Raw genomic sequence first — 22,062 nt, 5'->3', positions numbered from 1 at the left:
CTACCTCAACTTCCTGCAGCTCGCGCTATTCGTCCACGAGACTCAGAGGGCCATGGACACCGGTTCACAGGTAGATGCCGTGTTTCTTGACTTCCGCAAGGCGTTCGATACAGTTCCCCACAGTCGTTTAATGAACAAAGTAAGAGCATATGGACTATCAGACCAATTGTGTGATTGGATTGAGGAGTTCCTAGATAACAGAACGCAGCATGTCATTCTCAATGGAGAGAAGTCTTCCGAAGTATGAGTGATTTCAGGTGTGCCGCAGGGGAGTGTCATAGGACCGTTGCTATTCACAATATACATAAATGACTTGGTGGATGACATCGGAAGTTCACTGAGGCTTTTTGCAGATGATGCTGTGGTGTATCGAGAGGTTATGACAATGGAAAATTGTACTGAAATGCAGGAGGATCTGCAGCGGATTGACGCATGGTGCAGGGAATGGCAATTGAATCTCAATGAAGACAAGTGTAATGTGCTGCGAATACATAGAAAGATAGATCCCTTATCATTTAGCTACAAAATAGCAGGTCAGCAACTGGAAGCAGTTAATTCTACAACTTATGGGGGAGTACGCATTAGGAGTGATTTAAAATGGAATGACCATACAAAGTTGATCGTCGGTAAAGCAGATGCCACACTGAGATTCCTTGGAAGAATCCTAAGGAAATGCAATCCGAAAAGCCGGCCGGAGTGGCCGAGCGGTTAAAGGCGCTACAGTCTGGAACCGCACGACCGCTACGGTCGCAGGTTCGAATCCTGCCTCGGGCATGGATGTGTGTGATGTCCTTAGGTTTAAGTAGTTCTAAGTACTAGGGGACTTATGACCACAGCAGTTGAGTCCCATAGTGCTCACAGCTATTTGAACCATTTTTTTGCAATCCGAAAACAAAGGAAGTAGGTTACAGTACGCTTGTTCGCCCACTGCTTGAATACTGCTCAGCAGTGTGGAATACGTACCAGATAGGGTTGATAGAAGAGATAGAGAAGATCCAACGGAGAGCAGCGCGCTTCGTTACAGGATCATTTAGTAATCGCGAAAGCGTTACGGAGATGATAGATAAACTCCAGTGGAAGACTCTGCAGGAGAGACGCTCAGTAGCTCGGTACGGGCTTTTGTCAAAGTTTCGAGAACATACCTTCACCGAAGAGTCAAGCAGTATATTGCTCCCTCCTACGTATATCTCGCGAAGAGACCATGAGAATAAAATCAGAGAGATTAGAGCCCACACAGAGGCATACCGACAATCCCTCTTACCACGAACAATACGAGACTGGAATAGAAGGGAGAACCGATAGAGGTACTCAAGGTACCCTCCACTATGCGGAGTATGGATGTACATACGCCGGGCAAAAGTGGACCTGACACGACGTTAGGAGGTATCCCACGATTCTGTCAACTCAGTTTATGCGTTGTATTTAAACTGTTGTATAGAGAGAAAATATCGGGAGAAGTCGAGAAGTTGCCTTTTCAAGTGAGGCCAGAGATGCTTGCATGATTACGTTACGAGCGGCAAAGATGCAGCACAGGCAGCCGAAGTGGGCAATTGTGGACAGAGGCGAGTACACAGACTTCTGTAACTAGATATCGCTCTGTATCGGGTCGCGTTATGAGGATACCGTACCAGGAAATTCAACTTGAACGTTGAATTACTAATTTTATTCGTGTTTTAGTCACCTCAAATAGGAAATCCAGCGAAGTTTTACCGTAGTTCTATAGCGTTGCTTTTGTGAGGAAGCTCGTTATAAAGGAAGCGTATTCAGTAAGATCTTGTGCCCCTTTGGAGAACTGCTAGGGCTTATTTATTCGGTTTGAATCCAAAACAGATTTTGGACGAAAAGCGCTTTACACGAGACACCGATGGTGATGTGGAAATTTGATTGAGAGGTATTTAGAATCGGTTTGCTTTCCGATTCTGTTTCAGTTTTCAAATAAAGTTGTCCTATTGCGAACAGTCTCGCAGGGAGCTATTTCAGTGTTTTGTTGATTGTGGTATATAAAATCTGTGAGATCGAAGGACGTCACATTGTGCTGATTTGGTAGACAGGAACTAGGTAGCTCGTACGGGAACTATTTGGCTTCGTGATGCCTCACCGTTAGCCCTCGTCAGCTAGATCTGAACCAATCAGTTGATCAAAACCGGACCCAAAAGAAACATTAAACCGCGTGACGAATAGCGTTTGAACCCACTAACAAAATACCTGTGGCGAGTCTCCATTTGAACGTGATAACTGGGGAAAAGCAAACGAGACGCCAGTACCTGAAGAGGCTTAGATTACATAGATCCTGTTTCATTTACGGTCAAGCTGGAGGTGGTAAATTACTATTTACTTTTCTAAATTTTTTTCTACTCGTTTAAATAAATAGTTTAAATGGCTCTGAGCACTATGCGACTTAACTTCTGAGGTGGTCAGTCGGCTAGAACTTAGAACTAATTGAACATAACTAACCTAAGGACATCACACACATCCATGCCCGAGGCAGGATTTCAACCTGTGACCGTAGCGGTCGCTCGGTTCCAGATTGTAGCGCCTAGAACCGCACGGCCATCCCGGTTTAATAACTCTATTCCCGTTGGAAATAAAATCAAACAGAAAAAAGAAAGAGAAACAGAAAAGAAAAAAAGAATAATATTTAGCCCAAGCATTAGTGCTTATTAATTAAATCGCTTTCAGCAATAGTCTTTGAAACAGGTGGCGAAAAAACAATCACATATAATAAAGCATAGAAGGAAATTAAAGCCAAACGGTCTTCATGATATAATCGTTCTTGTTGTTGTTGTGGTCTTCACTCCTGGGACTGGTTTGATGCAGCTCTCCATGCTACTCTATCCTGTGCAAGCTTCATTTCCCAGTACCTACTGCAACCTACATCCTTCTGAATCTGCTTAGTGTATTCATCTCTCGGTCTCCCTTTACGATTTTTGCCCTCCACGCTGTCCTCCAATACTAAATTGATGAGCCCTTGATGCCTCAACAAATGTCCTACCAACCAATCCCTTCTTCTAGTCAAGTTGTTCTTATGGATGTAAGCGCATTTGCGGTCATTGTACGCTGAGAAAATGCTGCAGGTCGAGAGTGATGTTGGTCTCCGTTCGTAAATCGGACGACAGGGATGACACTGGGACTGGAGTGAGGAACAGGCTGAACGATATCGAAAGCAGGGAAGTTTTCTGTCCTGTGAAACGAATGGAAAGAGATGGCGCCGTTTCTCGTAGCTGCGAACTAGTGAAGCAGTTCTGGTCACTTGTCGTCCATGAGGTGCCTGTTTTAAGTCTCAAAAATCAAATCCCTCCCCTAAGAGAGGCACAATCAGATATCGAATGAAGATCGACTGAGGAGAAAAATGCCAGTTAACATCTGCCGTCTTATAGACAACGGCATCAAGGATACTTCCTCTTACAGGGTGTTGTTCGGCGTTGGTTTCATGACTCCGAGGACGAGAATCACTTTATAATGGATGACATCGAGCTTGCGAAAAGTTGATTGCGTTGCAGTGCCGTAGACAATGCTACCATAATCTGAGACGGAGTCAAGAGCATAATCGGTTCCGCTCCCCACCATACTCAGGCAAACATACGCAAGATATATATACAGTGTTATCCACTTTGGCGACGAGTACGCAACATGCCGCGTCAGGGTGAGTTTCCTGTCGAAGTAGACGCCAAGGAACTCAGCACATGCCCGAACAGGAAATGTGTATGGGCCAAGATAAAGTTCGGATGAGAAATAATTACGCCGTTTCCTCGTGAATATCACAACAACTGATTTGTTAGGTGATAAAGTGAGCTCATTTTTTAACTCCCATGTGACCAACATTTCACGTGCGTCGGTAAGCTGTATGCACGTCACCCAAAAGCACGACGGGTGAGCATGTATACAGACGTCGTCCACATACTGAAGACAGTGGGGCTGAACGAAGTCTCTAGGTCGGCAACATACACTCCTGGAAATTGAAATAAGAACACCGTGAATTCATTGTCCCAGGAAGGGGAAACTTTATTGACACATTCCTGGGGTCAGATACATCACATGATCACACTGACAGAACCACAGGCACATAGACACAGGCAACAGAGCATGCACAATGTCGGCACTAGTACAATGTATATCCACCTTTCGCAGCAATGCAGGCTGCTATTCTCCCATGGAGACGATCGTAGAGATGCTGGATGTAGTCCTGTGGAACGGCTTGCCATGCCATTTCCACCTGGCGCCTCAGTTAGAATAGCGTTCGTGCTGGACGTGCAGACCGCGTGACACGACGCTTCATCCAGTCCCAAACATGCTCAATGGGGGACAGATCCGGAGATCTTGCTGGCAAGGGTAGTTGACTTACACCTTCTAGAGCACGTTGGGTGGCACGGGATACACGCGGAAGTGCATTGGTCCTGTTGGAACAGCAAGTTCCCTTGCCGGTCTAGGAATGGTAGAACGATGGGTTCGATGACGGTTTGGATGTACCGTGCAATATTCAGTGTCCCCTCGAAGATCACCAGTGGTGTACGGCCAGTGTAGGAGACCGCTCCCCACACCATGATGCCGGGTGTTGGCCCTGTGTGCCTCGGTCGTATGCAGTCCTGATTGTGGCGCTCACCTGCACGGCGCCAAACACGCATACGACCATCATTGGCACCAAGGCAGAAGCGAATCTCATCGCTGAAGACGACACGTCTCCATTCGTCCCTCCATTCACGCCTGTCGCGACACCACTGGAGGCGGGCTGCACGATGTTGGGGCGTGAGCGGAAGACGGCCTAACGGTGTGCGGGACCGTAGCCCAGCTTCATGGAGACGGTTGCGAATGGTCCTCGCCGATACCCCAGGAGCAACAGTGTCCCTAATTTGCTGGGAAGTGGCGGTGCGGTCCCCTACGGAACTGCGTAGGATCCTACGGTCTTGGCGTGCATCCGTGCGTCGCTGCGGTCCGGTCCCAGGTCGACGGGCACGTGCACCTTCCGCCGACCACTGGCGACAACATCGATGTACTGTGGAGACCTCACGCCCCCCGTGTTGAGCAATTCGGCGGTACGTCCACCAGGCCTCCCGCATGCCCACTATACGCCCTCGCTCAAAGTCCGTCAACTGCACATACGGTTCACGTCCACGCTGTCGCGGCATGCTACCAGTGTTAAAGACTGCGATGGAGCTCCGTATGCCACGGCAAACTGGCTGACACTGACGGCGGCGGTGCACAAATGCTGCGCAGCTAGCGCCATTCGACGGCCAACACCGCGGTTCCTGGTGTGTCCGCTGTGCCGTGCGTGTGATCATTGCTTGTACAGCCCTCTCGCAGTGTCCGGAGCAAGTATGGTGGGTCTGACACACCGGTGTCAATGTGTTCTTATTTCCATTTCCAGGAGTGTATATTGCATATAGTAAAGGACTGAGCATCGCGCCCTGCGGGAGGCCACGAGACGCTGGTCAGGGTCCATGCAACACATTGTCCTGGTAGCGGATATATACGCTATGGCAACCAAGAAAACTGTATATAATCGGCAAAATCACCACCGGGAGATGCAGCAGTTGCAATTTGTTGATAAATTCAGTTATCAGGACATTGTCGTACACCCTGGAAAAGTCAAGAAATAATGCCGTTAAGTACTCGTTAGTGAAGAAAGTGTTTTCAGTATTGGTCACAAGTGAGGTAATGTTATCGTAAGTGCTTCTCTCCTTACGGATGACGAATTGCGTCCGCTGGCGCAAGTTCTCATGTTCCAACCACCATTCTAAGTGAAACCTGAGAAGACGCTCGAATGTCTTACACGCGCAGGACGACTGTGCAATCGGGAAATACGATGTCGCTTGACCAGTGTCCTTGCCAGGCTTCAGTATGGACACCAATATCTTGAGTCTTCCAGTCATCGGGAACGTTCCCATCTCTTCAGGTGTCATTAAAATGTTCATAAGAACACATTTTGCATCGTCAGACAAACTGAGAACCATGGATCTGGTCATAGCCGGTGGATGTATCTGATGAGGACGTCAGGGCCCTGTTGCATTCAGCAAGAAAGAATGGTGTGGTTAAACCATCTTGTAGATTGGCAGTGGTACCTGTCGCCGCGAGGTCGTTGGGTTCCGGCCTGGCAGTTGTAGGTGCAACTGAAGCGCCTCCTTTTTTCTCCCATAACTCACCGAAAACTCTTAACACGAGCTTTAATAAAAAAAAATTAATTCTGGCATTACTGAGGATGAGGAACCAAGGAATATGAATCACCCACAAGCTTCACTTCAAGTTTGCATTTATTGCAACACAACCAGTTAAAACACCAACAATTACCTCTTGCAATTGATTAGGTAGGTCACAGTTATACTGACAGCAGTTTACACAAAACAGATTAAGGCTTGTAAATTTAGAAATTTTAAATTACACGAAAATTAGGGAGTAAACAGTTAAACTGGAGAACAACTTGGTTCAGATTTGACTGGTATATACCGAGCGGGGTGGCGCAATGGTTAGCACACTGGACTCGCATTCGGGAGGACGACGGTTCAATCCCGTCTCCGGCCACCCTGTTTTAGGTTTTCCGTGATTTCCCTAAATCGCTTCAGGCAAATGCCGGGATGGTTCATTTGAATGGGCACGGCCGATTTCCTTCCCCATCCTTCCCTCGCCCGAGCTTGCGCTCCGTCTCTAATGACCTCGTTGTCGACGGGACGTTAAACACTAATCTCCTCCTTGACTGGTATACATTATAGCACTGAGACACTTTCGACGAGATAAATAGTAGAACACAGAAAACTAAACAAATTCACGTGTTACAGGAAGCCGGATCAGTTAGTTTAATTTGAGAGTGGTATTTCAGTGGGCTTACTTAAACACTAAATAAGACAGAATAAATCTAGCACCCATTAAAAGGGGCAAATAAATTAAATCAGGGAAATAGCACAATAAATTTAAAGATATCATAAATATGTATAAGCAAGCTTCTAACACAACTCTGTTTCACCCTGAACAATTCAGCATATAAAACTATCACTTTGAGGTCACATTAGCTGTGTAAAACCCACTTAATAAACTCGACCACAATAAGTTACTCTCTAGAGCTATATAAAATTATCATAAGATCAAAGGAATCCTAATGCACCAACGCTGGTCTAAAGTTAGCTTGAGGAATTAAACCCCTCCCCAAGGCTGAGGCAGGTAAAGAAAGGTAAGATTGACCTCCACAAGGTGCTAAACTCAGTAATTGAAGCGATTGACTGAAGAAAAAACAGGCGACGATAGAAATCGTAACAGCCACCAGGAGCCGGGCAACTGTAACTGCATATAGGATGAGACCCGCCAATAAATCTTCGCAGATTACGGGCATTCACACTTCCAGAATAAGGGTAGAAAATACAAGACCTTGTAGTCGCTCAAGAAATGAGAGGACTGGAATGAACCGAATAAAATTACTATTAATTAACCTAAGTAATGAATAAGATATACCCCATATGACTGCTGCGAGTGCTGAGGCACTTAACAGATCATTAAGTTGACATAACGTGGACTTGATCAGAACCCAAAGAGAAGGGAACATCGCATGTCAAAACTCCATTTCACGGGCGTAACATGTTTTACATAATTTAAAGTATAAAATATTTATTTAACTAATTACCTAAAATCTCATAGAACACTGGATAAACAAGTTATAGAAATGCAAATTAAAGTCACATTTATCCTGGTTGCTTGACGTGCTTCGTGAGTGGTATGGGACGCCCTCGTTATCGATTCAAAGAAACCCAGGTCTCAACCACAAGACAACAAGAATTCATTTCTAACACATTGGACTGAATATTAACACTGAAGTGAACCCAACAGCACACAGCGGAAGAAACAGAAGAGAATACTAAAGTGTCTGATACGAACAGTCAGTAGTAGTCACGACGAATCACTTCGGCAATATGGCCGGGTTACTGCATCACCGTTTTAGCGGAATGTGGATCTCAACCACCGCTAAACAAAGGTGTATGATAGGTCTTACTTCGATTGATACACACTCCGACGAATAGCTACTGGTAGTACCGGGACACAGTCTTGCTTCCACACTGGCAACTTAGAGGAAACAGAACTGATAGAATTTCCATACCGTCTTGAATTACACACCACTATTACGTCCCGACGCCAGTAACCTTATCGAGGTCACGTCCACACTAGGCATATAGCGTCGACAACGGTCGCACTAATCGCAACCACTCCCCTCTGCCAGCCTTCCCGTCACCCCTGCTGCTCCCCACAGAGCACACAGCGCCCCCTTGGAATCGCTAGTAAACTAAAGATGGCGCGTGGCGGGAACTGAAATTAACGCTGCAAGCGACATTAAGAGAGAGAGGAATCGAACTGTGAGGAACACACAGTTCAGCGACAATGGCGGCAAACTTGTCTATCCAGACCTTGGGAGGTACCAGTTTCCGTATGAGCGAGTTCGCCATCGACCAAATGCGTCCAACAGGAGTGTGCACAGATAGGTGCTTGGAGATTCAAATGGCTCTGAGCACTATGGGACTTAACAGCTGAGGTCATCACTCCCCTAGAACTTAGAACTACTTGAACCTAACTAACCTAAGGACAGCACACACATCCATGCCCGAGGCAGGATTCAAACCTGCGACCGTAGCGGTCGCGCGGTTCCAGACTGTAGCGCCTAGAACCGCTCGGCTAACAAGACCAGCGTGCTCGCAGAGCTTACTCCATTGTTCTTTCTTGTGGGCCTTGAGAAACTGTTTAGTCAACGCATCCATCCGTTTGTAGGCAACATAGTTCTCCCATGTGGTACGCCATTTAAGACGACTACAAGCCAGTCTCCATTGCGCCACCCAACACGAACATCCTGGGTCCCACCAGGGAACTGGGCATCGGCTGGTGCCAGTTATCATCCTATTCTATGGAATAAAATGCGATGCTGCTACATTGATATAAATCCTAAACGTAATGTACCTTGCTTGGGGGGACGCCTTGGTGGGAATGACGATAGTTGGCCATCCATTAGTGCGCCATACTATGGCCAATCTGCCTGCATAACATTTCATCTATGAGATGGCCTTCAGGCCGTGATCGGCGTTGCAGTAAAAGTCGATATAAGAAGAGCGCAGTGTTCAGACCCCATAGCATAGGGAAGAGTTGTCCATGTGAAAAACGAAGAAAGTGACGCCAAACACAGAGTCAAATCGACGGCTGAGGGTCTCTGTCAAGGTAACGTAAGTAGCACAGGGGATCCATCAGTGAGGCGGATAAGACTGAACTAGTCGATAATGTCAAGGATCCCGTCACCAACCTATCATCACAGCTACAGCCCAACAATTTATTGTGCGCATTAAAATACCCACAAAATAAGAATGGGGGTTACAACTGCTGAACCAGTGCTTACCATTCGTCAAGGGGGATATAGACCCTGGCCAGCTGTAAAGAGCCACGATGGTTAGGCGGCCAATTGGAGTAGAGAGCCTGGCCCCTATCGCTGTCGATAGCCTCGCTGGTTGTCTTTACTGGGGTGCGATACAGTCCATTATTAATGAAGAGAGCGAAACCACCTCGACCATCTTCTCTGTCTTGGCAATAAATCTGGTATCCTCGAAAGCAGACAACAGAACCCAGTTGAAACCACGTGTGATCACAGCCACTGCTATATTCCGCGCCTAAAGTTCATATTGAAGGACGCCTTTTTAGTGGTTATCGCAGATCGTGCATTCTATTGAAGGATCCTGAACTCTGCCACAGCTACTAGGCGTAAGTAGGGACTTTAACAGTTGTAGCAGTGGCTGCATCTGTAAACTTCCAGGAGGCTGCGTCTTCGCTGATACGTGGTGCCGTTGACGCCACTCGCTTCTCTGTATTCATTCAAGATCTCTGCGATCGACCCTGCATCGCGTGGCCGCGGGTTTTCCTCTTTGGTCGCTTTTCGGCCATTTAAGAGCACGACGCTGTGGGAAGAGGGCTGGTTTTGGTCGGCTGGTTGGCGCTCGGATGTGCAGTGTTTAGCATAACCATAGCAACGCGCGGAAACACACTGTGGCATCAAATCATGTTCCAGAGTGCAGTGTTGCACGTCAGACGTCAACAAATTACACAGCGTAATTACTACACACGTTTGTTGGGCCTCTTTTGAGAGAGACAAGCTATACTTCCATCCATGTTTATAATGTGTGGATAACGTCAAGTTACTTCCCTACTGTGATTAAAACAACAGTCGAGATCGCAACATCATTTGTTTATTATTACCGGTTTCGGCTTATGTTAAAGCCATCCTCAGGTTTTTGGGCCCATTATGGCTAGTGCTGGCGACTCCTCGGTTCTTCACGTGATACCACGATTGTACACACTTTCCTACTTTTGTGGAACTGGAGGGTGGTTACAAAATTTTACTACTAACACAGATACAAATGTGGACAGTAGACGAAAAAAGTTGAGTAGCTCTGTTATACACTCCTGGAAATTGAAATAAGAACACCGTGAATTCATTGTTCCAGGAAGGGGAAACTTTATTGACACATTCCTGGGGTCAGATACATCACATGATCACACTGACAGAACCACAGGCACATAGACACAGGCAACAGAGCATGCACAATGTCGGCACTAGTACAGTGTATATCCACCTTTCGCAGCAATGCAGGCTGCTATTCTCCCATGGAGACGATCGTAGAGATGCTGGATGTAGTCCTGTAGAACGGCTTGCCATGCCATTTCCACCTGGCGCCTCAGTTGGACCAGCGTTCGTGCTGGACGTGCAGACCGCGTGAGACGACGCTTCATCCAGTCCCAAACATGCTCAATGGGGGACAGATCCGGAGATCTTGCTGGCCAGGGTAGTTGACTTACACCTTCTAGAGCACGTTGGGTGGCACGGGATACATGCGGACGTGCATTGTCCTGTTGGAACAGCAAGTTCCCTTGCCGGTCTAGGAATGGTAGAACGATGGGTTCGATGACGGTTTGGATGTACCGTGCACTATTCAGTGTCCCCTCGACGATCACCAGTGGTGTACGGCCAGTGTAGGAGATCGCTCCCCACACCATGATGCCGGGTGTTGGCCCTGTGTGCCTCGGTCGTATGCAGTCCTGATTGTGGCGCTCACCTGCACGGCGCCAAACACGCATACGACCATCATTGGCACCAAGGCAGAAGCGACTCTCATCGCTGAAGACGACACGTCTCCATTCGTCCCTCCATTCACGCCTGTCGCGACACCACTGGAGGCGGGCTGCACGATGTTGGGGCGTGAGCGGAAGACGGCCTAACGGTGTGCGGGACCGTAGCCCAGCTTCATGGAGACGGTTGCGAATGGTCCTCGCCGATACCCCAGGAGCAACAGTGTCCCTAATTTGCTGGGAAGTGGCGGTGCGGTCCCCTACGGCACTGCGTAGGATCCTACGGTCTTGGCGTGCATCCGTGCGTCGCTGCGGTCCGGTCCCAGGTCGACGGGCACGTGCACCTTCCGCCGACCACTGGCGACAACATCGATGTACTGTGGAGACCTCACGCCCCCCGTGTTGAGCAATTCGGCGGTACGTCCACCCGGCCTCCCGCATGCCCACTATACGCCCTCGCTCAAAGTCCGTCAACTGCACATACGGTTCACGTCCACGCTGTCGCGGCACGCTACCAGTGTTAAAGACTGCGATGGAGCTCCGTATGCCACGGCAAACTGGCTGACACTGACGGCGGCGGTGCACAAATGCTGCGCAGCTAGCGCCATTCGACGGCCAACACCGCGGTTCCTGGTGTGTCCGCTGTGCCGTGCGTGTGATCATTGCTTGTACAGCCCTCTCGCAGTGTCCGGAGCAAGTATGGTGGGTCTGACACACCGGTGTCAATGTGTTCTTATTTCCATTTCCAGGAGTGTAGATATTTTACGGGTTAGGAAATGAGCCCTTGTAGAAGTGCATACAAACGTTTTGAGTTACTATACATGACGCCGCAAATCACAAGTATCTGTGTCTTATAGTTTTTTAACTGCATTTGAAAATCCGGGATGTTTCATGTTAAGAGGCGATGTAATGGATTTTGGTCCAAAAAATCGATTTTTCAATTTTCTTGATCTACAAAGTTTAATCTGTGTTGTGTGTGAATTTTATCGTGATAGCAGCTTTAGAAATGCCTTTAAATTGTTAAACCGAATAGTTCTGCACTGGCGGCTACTGGTGTTAGATATACTAAATACCTTGGTGATGAGGACTCCTCTTCGTCCGGAGCTGTAACAGATAAAAATCCGTACAACAATAGAAAAGTTGGAATGTGTTGGCCACATCCAAAAGAGGCCTGGTGGTAGGCTTCGTCGCCTGCTGAAAGAGAAGTAAGGTGAAGTAACTCAGGATGGAAAACCACTAGCAGGAAAAGCCAGACTTACTCAGAAAGAAATTGATTCTCTTCAGTTATTTTATGGGAGAGCTATCAGGAAAAACACACATAATTTCGAGACAATGAGGCGTGCTGCGCGGGCAATTTTTTCCCACAAACTATCTATTGACCAAGCACCAATGCACAATCTGTGTCCGAAATACGATTGGTGAAGTTCAGCAACAGAAATGAGACGTATTCACATAAACACTCATTACCAGAACCTGTCATGAATGCAATTAAGCCCACATTCAGGTTTCTTGCAAACCCTGATTTATTGAGGAAGTGTCTTCACGGAGAGACACAAAATGCAAATGAAAGCCTCAGTAATTTAATTTGGATTAGGTGCTCAAAAAGGACATTCTGCGGACTTGAAGTACTCAAAATAGTTTTCTGTGATGCAGTTTTATGTTACAATAACGGAAATAATGGCAGAATTGAAGTACTGAAGAGTAATCCAAAGGATTTTACACCATCTACGAGAGCAGGATCAAGAAAGCTAACAGATCAGTGTCTTACCTGCAACTGCAGGCCAGGCAGATTCGAAGAGGAGAGAAGAGGAACCTGGAGGATGAGGAGTATCACTATGGAGGATTTGAAAATTGAGGTAAGCTTATTACATGTAGAAGTATGAGAAGACAATCATTGAACCTCATTTTCTGTGTTTTACATTTTTTACGTTACTAGAAGCCTTTTCTCAAAACGTATATGCGCTAATGCAATGAAATTTTCAGGAACTGTTCGCAACGTGTTTCTGTCTTCCTGGAACTAAAGAAAAAATGAGATACTGCAATTATATTCTGATTTTTAGATGATTGTATGTAGAAAATCAGAAGTTAATTTTTTATACGCAAAATTAAAAACTCTGTTAATGATACAATTCGTACCATAAATTAATTACGATAGTTCAGTGGTCTTACAACGTTCTCAAGACACTACAATAAAATTTTCAGATTAATTGCATGATTAGAATTTGAATATGGATTTTTATAAAAAAGACAAAAAATTCAAATATCTGGTGAAATATTAATCCTGCATATTGTATTATATTTTTCCATTTCCATTAAAACACAGCTCTTTTGATTTACACATGCAAAATTTTAGATTTGTTCATTAATAAATATGGCCGTACTGATTTTTTGAACAAATGTTTACATTTTCCCTTACATCCCCGCGTAACAACCTGTATAATGCCCGATAGGTGCTCGCAGAGCTTCCTCCATTGTTCTTTCTTCTGAGCCTTGCTGCCTTCTTGCGTACGAGCTCTCAGCAGCCAACAACCAACGCCGGACCGTGCAATCAATTTGCAAGCAGTGCTCGGAGCCATGTAGGAGAGAGTTTTGCTCGTGAGAGCTCACGTGCTCAGAAGTGTAATGTGAGCCTCTAATAGAGATCTTAATGTTCACACCCCTCGATGCGTTAAGTTATCCCTGTGATCTACGCAAGCGGAAGATGAACCGCCGGCCTACAGTCTACAGTTAACACGTCGAAATGTTGCCGCCTATACTACAGGCTAGGTATCGGCGTCATGTTCCGCTGTCGCTTCTCATTGCTCACATTTCTCTGTCCTCGCCCGACTCATCCCTGCACTACCTTTCTCAGACTTTTTTGTTTGAATTGGTGTTTTTGTTACGTAGTGAAACCTGATGGTCAGCATTCGTGCACTGTCTCCCTCCCGTTTCTTTGAAGAACATTTGTTTGTTTGTTGACTCGCAATGTATTTCAGTTATCGAGGCAAATTTGGGCTCGTACCGATGCTGTTGAATGGCCCTTCCTATTCAAACGTAGCCTCTGGCTGAACATTTATTAATCAGTGTACCAGTTGAGTTCGTAATTTAGACCTGTAAGCACGATCATGTACTACGCTTCCGAAGCTACACTCATACACTGTCTTTCTTGTGTTTAACAGTACGGCCACACATGATTCCTAACAATAGTCATTCATTTGCTCATTATTAGTAATTTGAAAATTAATTCTTCAACTAATATATATTTTTAATCTATTTACTTCGTTATCAATAACTTGATGTGTAGCCAAGTTCCATGATTTTGAGACAAAGCACACCGACATTGAGGAGTTAAAAAAAAAAAAAAGAGCGTGTTGTTGGCGGAAGAAAATGGGAAGTCTGACCTTTCTGCCTCAACAAATAAAAGTTCCAACTTACAATCAAGCTTTCTGCTAGTAGCACGAAACAGGTAGACAACACTGAAAAAAAAAAACAAATCGATGTAACGTCAACACAAAGGCTCAAACCACTCATTAATGAGCACGTAACGCCATCAGACCTACTAAACTTTACCATGAAAAAGAAAGTTACGCTGGAAATTGTTACAATATTTCCTTAACGAAATTTTAAGCATTACTATTCCGTTTAGTATGCGTCAGAAGTGTTCATAATATGACACCAATTTCTATGTTCTTCATTCTACGTTTTAGCTGTATCTTTTTTTACTGCGAACGTTGGAGTATTTTGTTCCCTATACAGGGCGATCAGAAACAAATGGCTCAAATGGCTCTGAGCACTATGGGACTTAACTTCAGAGGTCTTCAGTCCCCTAGAACTTAGAACTACTTAAACATAACTAACATAAGAGCATCACACAAATCCATGCCCGAGGCAGGATATGAAACCTGCGACCGTAGCGGTCGCGCGGTTCTAGACTATAGTGCCTAGAACCGCTCGGTCACCCCGATCGGCGATCAGAAACAAGTTGGAAAGCTTGTTCAAATGGTTCAAATGGCTCTGAGCACTATGGGACTCAACATCTTAGGTCATAAGTCCCCTAGAACTTAGAACTACTTAAACCTAACTAACCTAAGGACATCACACACACCCATGCCCGAGGCAGGATTCGAACCTGCGACCGTAGCAGTCCCGCGGTTCCGGACTGCAGCGCCAGAACCGCTAGACCACCGCGGCCGGCTGGAAAGCTTGTAAGAGGGTTGCAGAGTAGGGTGCGCTGAGAAATAATTGTTAAGAAAAAATCGATTTTTTGCACTGATTCCTAGTTATGTAGCTTTGAAGTTAGCCAATCAGGTCTTTGCGCTAGCAAATGCAACCATTCCATGCACTACACCCCTGCGGTAATTCACAGACCTCTGTCCGTGAGTTACCACTCGTTCAAATGCTCATTACCGGTTAAAATGTGCCTTTTTCGGAAGTGAAAAATTTAAGGTAGATGAGCAAAAGCTACATTTTTTCGGTTGTTGGAAACAAAACTAAGAACACATTTTTCCAAACTCTCACTGGCAGACTGCTTGAATTCCCGAGCGCGACGACCTAATATAACTTCAGCGCTTAACAACCCGCAACGGCGTAACGTATCGTATTTTTTCTTAACTGTTACGAGAGTGGTTTAGTATGGTAGATTTCAATGAAGGAATGGAGCGTCTTTGTTGCGCCTTCGTGGTTGGAAACCTTGATTATTCGAAGGATTGCATAAAGAATTTCAACAATGTACAGCGTACAGTTCATAGTTGACAGCCGTGTGAATTAGTGTGTCGACTGCGGTTGGAAATGGAGAAAACCGAGCTTCGTGCTCTAATTAAACATTTTTTATTTGAAGCGTTAGACTGCCGCACAAATAAAAACAGAATTACGTTCACGCGGACTCTGCACCATCATTGAAGACCATTTACTTCTGGGTCAATAAATTTGAACGTGGGCGGACAAGAACCGAAGACGAAGGGCGCTTCAGTCGTAGAATTTAAGTCACCACAAAGGCAACCACTGAAGAAGTCCGTGATGTCATAATGCAAGACCACCGATTAAAAATTAGTTGTTGTTGTTGTTGTTGTGGTCTTCAGTCCTGAGACTGGTTTGATGCAGCTCTCCATGCTACTCTATCCTGTGCAAGGTGCTTCATCTCCCAGTACATACTGCAGCCTACATCCTTCTGTACATCCTTAGTGTATTCATCTCTTGGTCACCCTCTACTTAGTTAGACTGCCGAAAACTGATGAAACCAAACGACGAACTCGTTTTGTCAGTCTCTAGCACGCTGCTTGAATTAGCTCGCGCTATGAATAAGCTATATGCGAGGTGAACGCCTCAGTTCCTCACAATCGACCAAAAGCGCATCCGGAACCTTCAACACAATGTCTGGCGATGTCTAATCACAATCCGAGGGACTTTTTGGGCCGATTTGTGACTGTTGATGAAACCTGGCACTATCATTACATGCAAGAGTGAAAACGGCAGTCAAATCAATGGTCAAAGGCTGTTGAAAGTGCACCGAAGAAAGCAAAGACAGTTTTGTCAGCTGGTATGGTGATGGCCAATGTATTTTTATGATTACCAAGGAATAATGCACATACATTACTTTAAAAAGGCAGAAACATAACTGGACCCTATTATGTTTCATTGTTGGATCGTTTGATACTTGCGTTGGCTGAAAGAAGGCCAATGTTGACACTCCAAGTGCTATTTGACCAGGATAATGCACCATCCCACACATCAGTGGTAACAATGGCGAAAGTGCGTGAAATGGGCTTTGAGTTGGTTCCTCAATCACCCTATTCGTCAGACTTACGCCGAACTGACTTCTTCCTGTTCGCTACCTTGAAACTTTGGCTTGCTAAAAAGATATTTTCATCAAGTGAGGAGGGTTGGGTTGTTTGGTTCAAATGGCTCTAAGCACTATGGGACTTAACATCTGTGGTCATCAGTCCCATAGAACTTAGGACTACTTAAACCTAACTAACGTAAGGACGTCACACAACACCCAGTCATCATGAGGCAGAGAAAATCCCTGACCCCGCCGGGAATCGAACCCGGGAAGGGTTGTTTGGGGGAAGAGACCAAACTGCGGGGTCATCGGTCTCATCGGATTAGGGAAGGAAGTCGGCCGTGCCCTTTCAGAGGAACCAACCCAGCATTTGCCCGGAGCGATTTAGGGAAATCACGGAAAACCTGAATCAGGATGGCTGGACGCGGGATTGAACCGTCGTCCTCCCGAATGCGAGTCCAGTGTGCTACCACTGCGCCACCTCGCTCGGTTCAAGTGAGGAAGTGAACAGTTTGACAGAACCTATCTTTCCGATAGGACGATAAAGCTGGAGGATAGCTAGACCGAGTAGATATCCCTCAAAGGAGACTATGTCGAGAAGTAAGGTTAGTTGTTAACGAAAGAAATATTTTGTTCTTGATTTTTCACCAGACTTATAAAACCACCCTCGTAGTTCTCAGCTCAACCTCCGCTGCAACACCCTTACAAGCTTTTAAGATTGTTTCGGACCACCCTGTATACACAATACAATGTTGCATTGAAGCAACGAATTTCTAACTAGATTTCTATATTTGTCTTCAGTCAACAAATGATCTCTTAGAAACAAAACTGTTTTTCCCCATCATTGTTTTTTTGTGATATTGTCTTAAAAAGACAGTTGCATTATATAAGTGACGACTCGTCAAATTAGATTTATGATCAGCTAAGACCAACGTTACGTACAGAACTCTGCTTCATTGCTAAGTGGTACTTAGCGTTATCGGACGGAAATTTTCTATCTAGACGATGTAATTCACACAGAACTGTTCGTATATCATAACCAAGAGGTGTCATTGCAACACCCAACACAGCGCGCACGCAAAACATAAAGAAAATGTAATTAGGCAGACAAAAATTGAATTATGTAAAACACCTCATATCGTGCTAGAGCTCTAACAAACAGATGGTGATACTTGGCGCCCACAGCGTTGCTCTAAAGACATTTTATATTGCGTTTGGTTCATTATCGAAGTGTGAACGAGATTGTGGAGTATGTACTATATCTGCCCTTTTCTTCGTCCATCGTTACAAGAAATACAGCAAAATGAGAATTTACCTAAAGATTTAACAAACCATAGGTTGTATATAGTTTATATCTCTACATATGTCCTCAGTTGTCTTCTTCTTCTTTAGGAGAAGGAGGGAACGAACACGACATTCACTTCTCGACAGCCATGAACATCGATTACACAAAAAACTACATTGCAGGTGCTATGTAACACTGACAGGATTCATATGATTATGAGAGAACGCATATAAAATATTTTATTACATTATTGTGCGGTGTCTGTTCTTTCGGAAATGTCCGAAAGAACAGGCACCACGTGCAATACACAGCTTTTACACACACATCAAAAAACGTTTTGCATCAACCCATTTCCCAGAACTTTTAAGGACAGACGTTGACTGTGGATGTTGTATCACAGACGCAGTCCCTTTGACACTAAACCCGCCCAAAGATGTAAACTACCATGCATGAGTAGCGCCTACTAGACGGAGGGGATCCGACGGCCTGTCAGTTCCAGTCATTCCTCATGTGTCGACAGAAGTGCCGACACAGTGTTATTTTGAGGGGGCCGAAATGCACGCTATCTAACGCAGACGGGCGTGAATTCTGGAACAGGATAAGTAGTGAATTCTAATAAGAAAAGTATGCAGCTCCTCAAATACTTATCTTTATTCCATCCTTGTGGTACATCGCTCTTGTTGAGACATGCTTTATACGGTAAGTATCAAACTATGTAAAGCTACTGGCGCCTTGCTAGGTCGTAGCCATGAACTTAGCTGAAGGCTATTCTACTGTCTCTCGGCAAATGAGAGAAAGGCTTCGTTAGTGTAGTCGCTAGCAAAGTCGTCGTACAACTGGGGCGAGTGCTAGTCTGTATCTCGAGACCTGCCTTGTGGTGGCGCTCGGTCTGCGATCACACAGTGGCGACACGCGGGTCCGACATGTACTAAATGGACCGCGGCCGATTTAAGCTACCACCTAGCAAGTGTGGTGTCTGGCGGTGACACCACAATTCCACCAGGAAGAACGTACACGGCTCGTGTTGTCTGTAGTTCAGCCATGCATAAACGGTCAATACCGCGGTTCGATCGCGTCCGCATTGTTACTTTGTCCAGGATGGAATCTCAACAAGGGAAGTGTCCAGGCGTCTCTGAGTGAACCAAAGCGCTGTTGTTCGTACATGGAGGAGATACAGAGTGACAGAAACTGTCGATGACATGGCTCTCTCAGGTCGCCCAAGGGCTACTACTGCAGTGGTTGACCGCTACCTACGGATTATGGCTCGGAGGAACCCTGACAGCAACGCCATCATGTTGAATAATGCTTTTCGTGCAGCCACAGGACGTCGTGTTACGACTCAAACTGTGTGCAATAGACTGCATGATTCGCAACTTTAGTCCCGACGTCCTTGGCGAGATCCATCTTTGCAACCACGACATCATACACCGCGGTAAAGATGGGCCTAACAACATGCCGAATGGACCGCTCTTCACCGATTAGTATCGCATATGCCTTCAACCGGACAATCGTCGGAGACGTGTTCAGAGGCAACCCGGTCAGGCTGAACGCCTTAGACACACTGGCCAGCGAGTGGAGAAAGATGAACGTTCCATGCTGTATTTGGGTGGCGTTATGTGGGGCCGACGTACGCCGCTGGCGGCTGTACCATCCTCCGACCTATAGTGCAACAATATCGGCAGCATACTGGCGAGGCATTCGTCTTCAAGGACGACAATTCGCCCACCATTGTGTACATCCTATGAAAGATTTCCTTCAGGATAACGACATCGCTCGACCAGAGTGGCCAGAATGTTCTCCAGACATGAACCCTATCGACCGCCTGGAATAGATTGAAAAGGGCTGTTTATGGACGACGCTACTCACCAACTACTCTGAGGGATCTACGCCGAATCGCTGTTGAGGAGTGGGACAATTTGCACCAACAGTGCCTTGATGAACTTGTGGACAGTATGCCACGACGAATATAGGCATGCATCAATGCAAGAGGAGGTGCTACTGGGTATTAGAGGTACCGGTGTAATCTGGACCACCACCTCTGAAGGTATCGCTGTATGGTGGTGTGACATGCAATGTGTGGTTTTCATGAGCAATAAAAAGGACGGAAATGATGTTTATGTTGATCTCTGTTCCAATTTTCTGTACAGGTTCCGGAACTATCGGAACCGAGGTGATGCAAAACTTCGTTTGATGTGTGTACATTATATGTAAACTGAAGGTGGAGAGAGGAAGAAAGTAAAGGAAAGGGAGGGAACCACTGCTGTCAGTTACATCGGGATATTACAAGGAATCAGCGGTGAGGAATGAAAATATATACCTGCTTACTTAGCAAGTACATTAGCCACTGTGCCATTCGGCACACTGCGTTACCCCAACTGCGCTGACTGTCTCGGTACACCTCACGGCCCGATTCTCATATAATTTGATTGGCCTACATAATTTTACTAGTATTTTAAAAAAAATAATGCAGCATTATATTTATGGCTTTTGCTGGTGGCAAGGCTTCTGAAATGGTAAAATGCTGCACAGAAAATTTTTTACTTGTGGATAATTAAATTATATTTACTCCGCCAACCTGCATCAGATTTCCAACAGACCGACGAGAACGTTGACCGACGGCATTTTTTAGGAGGCCAGTCACCGATCCCAAAATTACGCAGTTTGCGTAATTACATTGCCCGGATACTGATAGAAACAACCGGTAAAAGAGATCTCAGGGGCGCTGAAATAAAAGTTTCATAATGTAATAGCCGATTGAACACTACTAGCCTTCGGCTGTGACCACCAAACAATTCGTCGACAACTCTCCTTCGCTGCAACATGAAAACGTTCTAAAATGCAGCATAATACTTTGATATGTGGAAATAATTAAATAGGAAAGTAGATTGTTAATTTAAACACGGCAATTGTAATTAAATTAGCGTAACTAATCAAAAGTTATAGATACGAGAGCGAGTCTTACATTTTGTGAAACAACCGTCGAAAACAAACGAGAGAAAGAGCTCATAGCTCCTGGTTTTATATATTCCAAAACAAATTACGGTGACTGCCTTCAACCTGCTTTAGAGTTTCGATACATAAACATTTCTCTCGAAGATTATTTAGCGGAACAGCAAAAAAATAAATTCCATACATTACATCGTGGCCTTTCTTTCAAACTTTAAAGATTTATTTACACAGAGAAAATTTATTCTTAATGTATTTTAGCTGTAATTAAACGACTGGGACATTTTCTATTTATTATTCAGAACAACAACATTTCAGCCGGCCGCAGTGGCCGTGCGGTTCTAGGCGCTACAGTCTGAAACCGAGCGATCGCTACGGTCGCAGGTTCGAACCACGCCTCGGGCATGGATGTGTGTGATGTCCTTATGTTAGTTAGGTTTAATTGGTTCTAAGTTCTAGGCGACTGATGACCTCAGAAGTTAAGTCGCATAGTGCTCAGAGCCAATTGAACCAATTTGAACAACATTTCACCTAGCTAGGCAATGTATCCACCTTCTTCAGAGTGAGTGCAAAAATACGTCCTACCTCCTGTGGGAATATCTGAGAGTGAACATGGAGGAAATGGACAGAGACTGCCGATAGGTGGAGCTTGATGGGATAGTCCGCACAGGTACGCTAATGCTGTGTCCCAGACGGCGCAGTGGGTAACGCACCTGGCTCCCCAGCAGGAAGTCCTGGTTCGAATCCTAGTCTGCTCATTTTTTCATTCGTCGCCAATGATTTCGTGTAATGTCCCTTGTAACTGACAACAGTGATCTCTTCCCTTTTCTTTCGTTTCTTTCTTCCTCTCTCCTCCTTCAGTTTGCGTATAATGTAAGCATATGAAGTAACTGATACAGAGATAATACAAGATAGCCAGGAAAAATAATATATGGTGTAACGCAAAATTATTTAACTCATTTTCAAGTTCGTTTGCGCAGATGATCTCATCAGATTCTGT

This window comes from Schistocerca serialis, chromosome 1 (genome assembly GCF_023864345.2).
Source record: "Schistocerca serialis cubense isolate TAMUIC-IGC-003099 chromosome 1, iqSchSeri2.2, whole genome shotgun sequence".
Lineage (NCBI taxonomy): Eukaryota > Metazoa > Arthropoda > Insecta > Orthoptera > Acrididae > Schistocerca > Schistocerca serialis.
Note: the sequence above shows the minus strand (reverse complement) of the source record.